This window comes from Mytilus californianus, unplaced genomic scaffold (genome assembly GCF_021869535.1).
Source record: "Mytilus californianus isolate M0D057914Y unplaced genomic scaffold, xbMytCali1.0.p SCAF_4, whole genome shotgun sequence".
NCBI classification, from domain to species: Eukaryota; Metazoa; Mollusca; class Bivalvia; order Mytilida; family Mytilidae; genus Mytilus; species Mytilus californianus.
This window is the reverse complement of record NW_026262690.1, coordinates 95,030,916-95,041,236: the sequence shown is the minus strand read 5'-3', so window position 1 is coordinate 95,041,236 and position 10,321 is coordinate 95,030,916. Positions and strand designations below refer to the sequence as shown.

At 30.8% G+C, this 10,321-nt stretch overlaps 1 pseudogene; it reads left to right on the top strand.

Annotated features, from left to right (window-relative positions):
- Nucleotides 1-1,699: 1,699 nt before the first annotated feature.
- LOC127698896 (interferon-induced protein 44-like) lies at nt 1,700-9,641 on the top strand (annotated as a pseudogene).
- Nucleotides 9,642-10,321: the final 680 nt, after the last annotated feature.

The following is a 10,321-nucleotide window of genomic DNA, read 5'->3' as shown; positions in this document are numbered from 1 at the left end:
TGCTGCTGTGACGTTTCATTTCCGGGGAATGACCAGCCTAGTAGTCAGCACTTCTTTGTAGACATGAAATATCATTAAACAGATAATTTTCATAAATTTACTGGTACGAAATGCTGAACTATTCGAAGCACTAAGGATTATTTATGCCCAGACAAAGATAATTGTAGCCGTATTTGACACAACTTTTTATTGAATTTTTGGCTGTGTACTTGACTGTAGCCTTACAACTACAGCTAAAACTATATTCGATCACCACTAAAGAGTTTTATATAAACGAAACAAGCGAAGAAGATTGTAAGAATTGTATCCTTGATGGGTGTTTTTATTACATAATTATATCATATAAACTAGTTAATATATGAATTGATAATTACTCAAAGTTTACATTTTATTGTCTGAAACGGAGAAATTTTATTTAAATATCTACGTTTTAAACACATATAGATGGAGACGAAAATAATTGGGATGTTTTATAAAAATAATATTGTATACCTTTAGTTGCTTCAATTATGTGGATAGTACACATGTTCACAATCAAACAAGACATGAACCAAACTTGGGTAGTTGTTTATACGTCCTCAATGCAATTAATAAAGGATTAGTTGTGCTGTTATTTACTTGTTAAATATCAGCGTTAATGTAATTTGTCAACCATAGAGCAGAAAGCCAAAATAATTTATGCAAATTCTTACACTAAGAAGAAAGAAATAACTAAAAAAGCATGAATTCACAAATTTACATAAGATGGAATAAACACGAAAGAAATATTTCATTTGATAAAAAAATACCATTATGATAAATTTGGATAACAAAATATTGTAACTACACTTATATAATTTTCATCTTCCTTATTTGAGATACAGAAAATAAGGTATAGATTTTAGCTTTGATGAGGTTGGTGAGGCAAGTGGTGGTTATTTCAAAAACACTATTTTTTTGTGTAAATCATATGATTGTTTTATAAATGCTTTTAAATAGGGATTGAAATTCTACTTTTTGCAAATTTGTTTTTTTTTCATAATTGTTGATTCAACTGTCCAACGTCAAAATTTTTACGCGTAAATATACACAAACAGCAGCCATGGATACACTAAAATTTAAATATATTTATCAATACGGAAATCGTATCATTTGTTTTTCTCTGGTAATGCGTTTCAGTCACAGGGATTGAAATTTTACTTTCTGCACATTGTTTGTGTGAAATCTAACCTTTCAGATATCTTATCTAAATGTTAAGGAAAATAAACACAGACTATTGCCATTGCCAAAAATTATTTATCGATTTTAAATATTAAGAGATAAAATCTGTTGAATGACATGATTGCATGCTAATGTTTGTGTATGCAATAAACAGTGAAGGTTTATTTGCTAGAAGGTAAAGAAGTTAATATGGTTAAGAATTATGAAGGTCAATTTCATTGTTTTGACCTAAATGTTTATTACTACCTGAATATCAAACATACCACAACTTTTTCGGTGATTATTTCCGTTTCGTTATAATCGTAAAGCAACATTTCGGGCTGACATAAAGATATTGCAAGAATTTGTTCGTTCGTTTATACATTGTTCTTACTTGTTGAAAATTTTATATTTCTAGAAAATTGTCTTTTTACGAAATAAAAGTACACTAGGAGATTCTAACCAGTAATACGTTATGACATATGACGTAAGTCACGGATGACAGAAGAGAATTCACATTACCTCGGTATAAATGAACAGGAAGTAATATATCGTTGGATAACGTTTTGACTAAGTAAATGTTATATTGAGTTAGGGAATAGTGAAATCACATTAGACAATATATTATCGAAACAATTTAATCACGGTTGCAGGTTATCAAAATGATTGTCGAATTCAAAAAGGAAGATCAAAGTCAAATGACAAAGTGGATTGGTGGCATGAAAAAGTACACACTTTTGTATAAGGCTTCTGGAGACGGATGTACTTCAACAGCTTTCCATAATGCCTGTAACAATAAAGGCCCAACTGTCACGATCCTTTATAATCACGATAATTTCATATATGGTGGATACACTTCGGTCAGTTGGAGAAGTATTGGAAACTTTCAATCGGACACAAAATCTTTCCTCTTCAAACTTTATCAAAATGGCACATGGGCACCGGTCAAAATGCCAGTTGCTAATTAACGAAATAGTATATACGACCATGCCGACTATGGACCAACATTTGGTGATCGAGATTTACAAGCCTTTTCTGGCAAAGTTAACTTTGATGGTACAATTTTCAATTTGAATGGAAAAACCAATTTTGGATCATCCTACACAATGAATGACGAAAATTATAAGTCTATTGCTAATGGCAACCTGAGAGTAAAAGATATTGAAGTGTATTTAGTTGAGCGTAAGTGATATTTATATATGATAATTAATAAGGTTATCATATATCATAACCTGAATCAATATAAAAGATAAACAAACCAACAAACAAATAGATAAATGATTTTGGAAACGTACGTTGTAATTACGATTATCTATTCCTCAAAATAACTGGAAGAAAAGAATTACTACTTTGGAGATGATAAACGACCTTGACAAAGAGAGGCGAAAGATACCACAAGGGACATTCAAACTCATAAGTCGAAAATAAACTGACAACGCAATGGAAAAAAAGAAAAAGACAAAAAGACAAACAACAATATACATAACACAACATAGAAAACTAAAGACTGAGCAACACGAACCCCACCAAAACCGGGGGTGATAGCAGGTGCTCCGGTCGGAAGGGTAGGCATGGTGTTCTCACACGGAAGGTCATCAGATTTGTTTTTACAAGTGATGGTCTAGCTTTTCAAGCCTGGTATATTTGATGAGAGTTGTTTTTAAGTTATTGACACTGTTTTAGATAATGTTCATCAGGAATGCTCAAAACAAAAATTGCGAAGCCTGGATGTATAAATACTAAATTGGCTATAAGGCCAATGGAGACATAAACAGAATAGCCGAAACAAAATAAAGTCAACTTCTGATTAATTTGAGATCTTTGTTGTCTGATAAAATTTGGAAATTCATTTAGATATATTTGAAGTTTTTCTTTTTTTTCATTTGGATCTACGTTACTAGAATTTCTTTATATTTGAATTTAATTTTTGCTTTGATGATATTCATGGCTTGAAAATATATTTTATCTAAAATATTCAAAACATATTTAAAATCGTTTTAATAACAGAAGTATGCCTATAACTTTAATCTATGAATTAAAAAAAGAGATCCGGAAGATACAAAAAAGGATATTCAAACTCACAGGTCGAAAACAAACTGACAACGCCTTAGCAAAATAACGATAAATGAAAAAAAAACACAAAAAAAAACACAAAAATAGAAAACTAAAGACTGAGCATCAAGAACCCTACCAAAAAAAGAGTCGATCTAAGCGGCACACGAAGTGTTCATCGTTCCTGTTCCATATGCGGAATCTGTCTTATTGCTTATGTAAGTACATATTCGGTGATAAGTTTAATTCGATTATGTCACATTCGAAATAAACAGGACAGGAATGTGGTTACGACATGTCGTCTAAAATTAAAAAAATATATATATTTACGCACATAACCTGCAATTGTTATCTACATCAATTAAATTGCAAATAAATAAAAATATAAGTCATGGTATAACATTACACTTTTTACGAACTTCCTAATACCATATATCAAATAGAAAATCAAGTAAAAAAAAATAATGCATCATACGGGATGATAATGATAATTTAACATTTAATGATTAGATATAGCTGTCATTGTACTTTTAGAGGAGCCATGGAGAAAGACACCCGAATGGAACACAAAGGTAAGAACCTATTAAAATAAGTTTGGAAGACAAATACATAGAAATATAAAGATCTGTAACACCAAAGTAGTGGATATTTCATTTATACCAACATCCAATAACAGTACGCTATCAAATATGTTTTAAATTGGTAAAATGATATTTCCTTCCTCTGGAATAATTTGGTAATTACATTCAATTTAAAGGAAGTAACTTAAACATAAGTTTGGTCGATGTTATGAAGTATTAATTAAGCCTCTTCAAGAAGGTCAAAAGATTAGCATCTCTAGAACTAACTTGGTGATCTATGTTTCAACAGAATTGATTGAAAACCGTATAATAATACTTGTATCTTTGATCAGCTTTTTAACAGTAACTGAAAAATTTCACTATCGAGAATCGGACACTGTATGTAAACTAACAAATCATACGACTGTAAAAATGTAAGAACGCGAAACCATGTTGATTTTGTTGAAATACCAATCAACCAAACTCAACAAAATATTGTCGATAAAAAAAATCCATCATTGATGATGTAATATCCCATATACTTATTGATAACATCAGTGTCTTTGAAGAAATATAAATTCTTTTTTAAGTCATAGAAATTCTTACTTTTTTAGAGTAAAAATTTCTTCGACTTAAAACAAAGAATTTATATTTACGATTCCTTTTTTTGTAGAAACATTTACTGTTAAACAAGAAAATGCAGTCGATCTTTCAATTGAGAACGGGTGGATGGGCGAAGAAAAAAAAAATCTAAATTATGTATAAAACTGCCAACTTGTTTTGATTGTGATTGAAGATTGAATATATATCATCACATCATTTTTAAGACCCTCTTTTACTGTATATAAACGACAATAAGAAATTAAGATAGTTGTTTAGTTGAATTATCGTTCTTTTTAAGGGTTTTTGTGAAGTCAAAGTATCCAGTATAAAGACTGAAGATTTTTATCGTCCTTTCATATGTTAATACCAAAGAAGAGAATGACGTATTTGTGGTTTTCCAAAATCTCCTCTTTCGTGCATGATGTAGGGTATATGTTGGGTTTGCAGAGTTCATGTTCTTTAATTGGGCATTCCAAATATACTTTTATGCATAAAAAAAAAACCCAAAATTGTTCGAGGTTTGTCTCTTTGAATAACAACATATTTGTTGGGAAAAGAGGACCAAGCATCCACATCCTCGGGCTGCATGAAATGATAGAAAACCCATGTGCTCATGACAACGAACAAAAATATACGAAAGATGTTGATTCGCTGAAATTTACTAGGGAAATGCTTATGATTTCAGTTTTATAGTTTTCTCAGGAGAGGGAACCATTGACTGCAGTGTTAAGCGTTTTATATCAACAGTATTTTTCCCCTCACTTTTCAACCTACTGATCTCGATCAACAAATTCGTAATGACATCTTGCGTTATTTTAGGACAACTGGGTCTAGAGCGAGTGGACTGTCAGGCAATCCCTGTAAATAGAATCGGTCCTTTACTCAGTATTTAGGTATTGGTATGCTTATCTTAGGTTGCCGTTCCCTCAGGAGGAAAAGTTGACCTCATAAGGTTTGTGTTGTTCTGTTTCTGTCATTTTGGTTTTCTTTTTGCTCTCCTTTATATATTTGAATATCAATTATATGGTCATTTTTATAAATTTCCTGTTACAAAACTTTGAATTTTTGAAAAAACTAAAGAATTTTCTTATCCCAGGAATAGATTACTTTAGCCGTATTTGGCACAACTTTTTGGAATTTTGGGTCCTCAATGCTCTTCAACTTTGTACTTGTTTGGCTTTATAACTATTTTGATCTGAGCGTCACTGATGAGTCTTATGTAGACGAAACGCGCGTCTGGCGTATTAAATTTTAATCCTGGTACCTTTGATAACTATTTGTATATATAAGTTGTACCAAATATATGGCTTATGCAATCTATGCAAAGGAGAAAGAAAATATTTGTGTTTTAAATAATTTTAACGTTAAAATTTCCTTAAGATGACTTCAATTTTGTCATGTAAAATTCCTTTTTCAATAGCTTGGATGTTTTATCAACAACCTTCTTTCAGGCAACCCTTATGATTGCAAATATAAGGCCCTCGAAACTTTATTCATTTTCAAATTGAATTCTTTCATATGTCTTCCGGCCCAACAGTAATACCTGTGTGCTGACGATAGATAAAAACGTTTATTTATTTTTCTTTACACTTTTTTTTTGCATACGATCAGTCATTTGAGATAATTAGATATTTCATTAATTTGTTTCTCGTCATTTCAGCTGTTGGCTGATCTGAAGGAAAAAATAGAAAAATATAGACCTCTACTGGGTTTAAAAATTCCTCAAGCACGGATTCTATTGGTGGGACAAGTAGGCTCCGGAAAGTCGAGTTTCTTCAATACTATTAACTCAATATTTAGAGGCTATATAACAAGTTAAGCTTGTAGTGGTAATGCTGAACATAGCCTTACAACTGTGGTAAGCTTAAATGTTTAATTACTGAAGTATTGTCGTAGTCTAAAATTTGTATGGGACTACATATGAATAAACGCTACGTCGAATTGTGGAAAAAAAAGAATATGATATTTTTTATGTGTGAAAAGAAGATCTTAAGAAGCATGGCAATCATCAGAGTTGTCAACAGATGGTGTTTTGTACGTCATAACGCAATCATATCAATTTCTTCTGCTTTATTATTATATTGACAGTTTTGTATGTAATAAATAAATCAATATCACCTAATCTATTACAATCTCTAAACACAACACAACCACATTCAAGTGGTCACAACTGTTCTGAACATACCAGAGAATGCTTGAACGACAAAGTCTATGATATACTTGTTTTTGGTAACCCGATAAATTCAATTACTAATTCTGGCCATTTGTCTATTGATACACAATTATATACAGTCTTGAAAACAATCAGCCGAACGAGAACATTATAAGTGATGTTTAAGAAACAATGTATCTTAAAATTCTTTCAACAAAAATTCAAAATTTTATCGTAAACTAATTAATCAATGACATTCTCATTTTTTCCCTGTTCTGTTAAATATTAGGATTATGCCTTCATATAACGCAACAAAAAAAATTGAAAAGTAATACGACAGACGCGAGTAAATTCATGTATTTCCAATCGGCATCTTTATTTCCCTATTATCGTGTTCATTTATTCCTTTCAGTATCGGATGTACCAAATTAGAAAAGGAATAAGAGGAAAACCAATGAATTTCCGACTACATGACACGAGAGGAATTGAAGCTGATCAAGGAGTAGATGCGAATGAAATTTGTTATTTGCTTGATGGGAATATACAAGATGGATACCAGGTAATAGAAAACTAAACAACCGAAACCTTAGCCTTTTACCGCTGTTTTCTGTTAATTGCTTGTTTTCTTTTTTTTTTTTGCTTCTTGGAGTGATATTGATTATCACCAAACAAACTTTAAAGCATAATTTCACAAAAAATGCCAATGATACCCAAAATTGATGTTTCAATTTCTTCATATGCTTTAGGGTTCGAAATACCTTTATAATCCTACCCAATAATGTATCTCAAATATTAATGTTTTTCAGAATATCTGAGTAGTTTGAAAATATTATAGAAAACGTGATACTAGCTGAAGAATTTTTTTCTAAAAAATATATATATCTATGAACATTTTTTATAAAAGTTTCAATAAATTTGTTCTAGTATTTGCATTATAAAAATATAAGCTTGATATGAAATTCTCAATAGATATTTCCAAAGAGATTATTTAGTTTTCATTCTATCTATAAATCTTAGACTAACTCAATACCTAAAAGAAAATATAATCAATTGTGTTGCGTTGTAAGGTCAAAGTCCAAGTAATTCGGGTTATGATAGTCTTTCGATATTCTTTTCCTATGTATTCCCTAAAATAATAATGGAGCACAACCAACAATATATCAATTGACAACAGGGAGGAAAAGTTGACCATTTGAATTAATGTGCTGTAAAAAGACTTTCATGGTTGTTTCTTAAAACAAGCTTAACAGACAAAAGGACAACGAGATTGTTTTTCCATACTGTCTCGTTCTATATTTCAATTGCTACTTTTTCTATATATTATGTAATGCAATAACAGTAACGGTATCAAATTTACTGCACCAGATACGAATTTTGACAATTAACGTCTCAACAGTACGATGCTCAAGGCCAAATATTTGAAATTCTAAAACTTATAAAAACGGTATAGAGCTGATAATATCAAAATGACTATAAGTATGACCAAATATATGATAACAATTTGATTCATTAGATATATAAACTTCAAACTACGACCTTTCCTTCCTAATTTTTATGCCTACATTTTTGCTTTCCTTAAAATTGAACTATCTTCATTGGCCATTACATTGTCATTAGAATAACACTGTGAACAATATCTGAGAATTTTATTCAGAACAAGCAATGCCTAATTACAAAAAATGTAATACTGGACAGAAAAGTTAACGATATTTTTATTTTTTTTGGCGTAAAAGTCCTTCGCCACATACCAAGTGAAAAGATGATTTTTTACATTCTTTTTTTTCAGTTCAATCCATCGGTCCCAGTTTCAACGGACACACTAGGTTTTGTAGAGAGCGCACACATCAGTGAATCAATTCACTGTGTGGTGCTTGTTTTAGATGGCACCACCGTTGACGTTATGGCAGAAAAAGTCGCTGAAAGGTTAAAGAAATTACAGATGCGCATGAACCAAAGAGGTATGACAGTGAATGACTTGATTTTAGTATGCAATGAAATATTTCAGCATTCATAAAAATTACCACATTTCATTTATCATTTATGCAACAAATTTTAAGTGTATGATTGACTGGGTTTGTTATTTCAGTTTAATGATAACACTCCAATGCATTGTACTAAATTTTAATTGGAAACGACAAAGTATGGAATGGGACGAGAAAAGATAAAATAATAATTTTGGTCTTCTTTTTTTAGCGTTTTATAAACATAAAACTAAACAGAAGCCTCACACAATATCATTGACATTTTTTTCTGAATTAAGAAAACCGATAAAAAAATATCATACATGGTTGAACTAATTACCCCCGGTTTTTGGTGCGGTTCGTGTTGCTCAGTCGTTAGTTTTCTATGTTGTGTTTTGTGTACTGTTGTTTTCCGTTTTTTGCCATGGCATTATCAGTTTGTTTTCGACTTATGAGTTTGAATATCCCTTTGGTATCTTTTGTTTCTTTTTTTATCAAAGAAACCTAGCTTTGAAAAATACTTAAATGAATTTTGCACTGGAAATTGAATTATATGAGGTCATGTGCATTAATTCATTCTGATTCAACCATTTTAGCACTAAATTTTAATAAACATTGTAGGCATTCCACAAGTTGTTTTACTAACAAAGATAGACAAGGTGTGTGAGAGAACAGAGGAGGATTTATCAAATGTATTTTACAGTCCTTTAGTCAAGGAAACAGTCGACAGAGTTTCACAGATAATGGGACTACCCAGGTCACATATCCTACCAGTTAAAAATTATGAATCTGAGATGGATCTTAATGATAATGTGAACATCCTAGCTTTGATGTCTTTGCAACAAATACTACATTTTGCGGATGACTACATGTATAACCATCTTGATAAACATAAAGAAGGCATAAGTTTCAGCTTTCAAAAAAGCAATGGGATGCTTTGCAATATCATGATTATTATCATGTCAGCTGTTGTTTGATTGTTGGCATTTTTGTTTTATAAGTAAAGATTTTAGTAAATTTTGTTTAATTTGTAATGTTTTTTTTATTTTCTAACAACTTCATTTGGTTTGCAGCTTCATTTCTTATTAATATAAAACGTGCAACATGACTAGCAATATACAAGTATGCAATATTTCGTGTTTAGTGAAATCATTGAAATTCCATGAATGTCGGGAAAACCTTATTGCAACCTCATAACTTATTCCTTTGTTATTCAATCAGTGAGAACTATGGTGAAAAGTAGGTGTATAGTTACAAGTGATATTCAGCCAAAGGATCATTTTCGAACAGATTTTAGTTTTTTTTTTACGAAATATATGCAAGACCATCGGAGATCGTCACACTTAATGTGGTTCGCAAACAAGAAATATGTACAAGGCAAATTTGACATAAAATAGTTAAAAAGAAAACTTACTTAATATCCTAAACGCACAAATTTCTTAGGTTGATTTGGCTATTCTTGTAATTCTTCTAATTTTTGTTGAACAATCTATGATTATTCATATATGAGCAAGTAAACGCATACTTACGTATATAAATGTTCCAAAAAACATACCTATTTATATATTTTACCTTGTAATGGTAAGCTATAATGACTGCAAATATCTTTAATAACTGTAGAAAACAGGGAATGAAGCATAAAAAAAAACACTTCGTGTTAATTATAATGCCATTAACGGTACCAATTTTATTGATCCAGATGCGCATTTAGATAATACATGTCTCTTTAGTGATTCTCGAGGACAAAATATTTGAAAATTCAAAACTTATATAAAAAAAATAGTCAAAGCCGGCCAAGGAATCAGAGTTGTTCA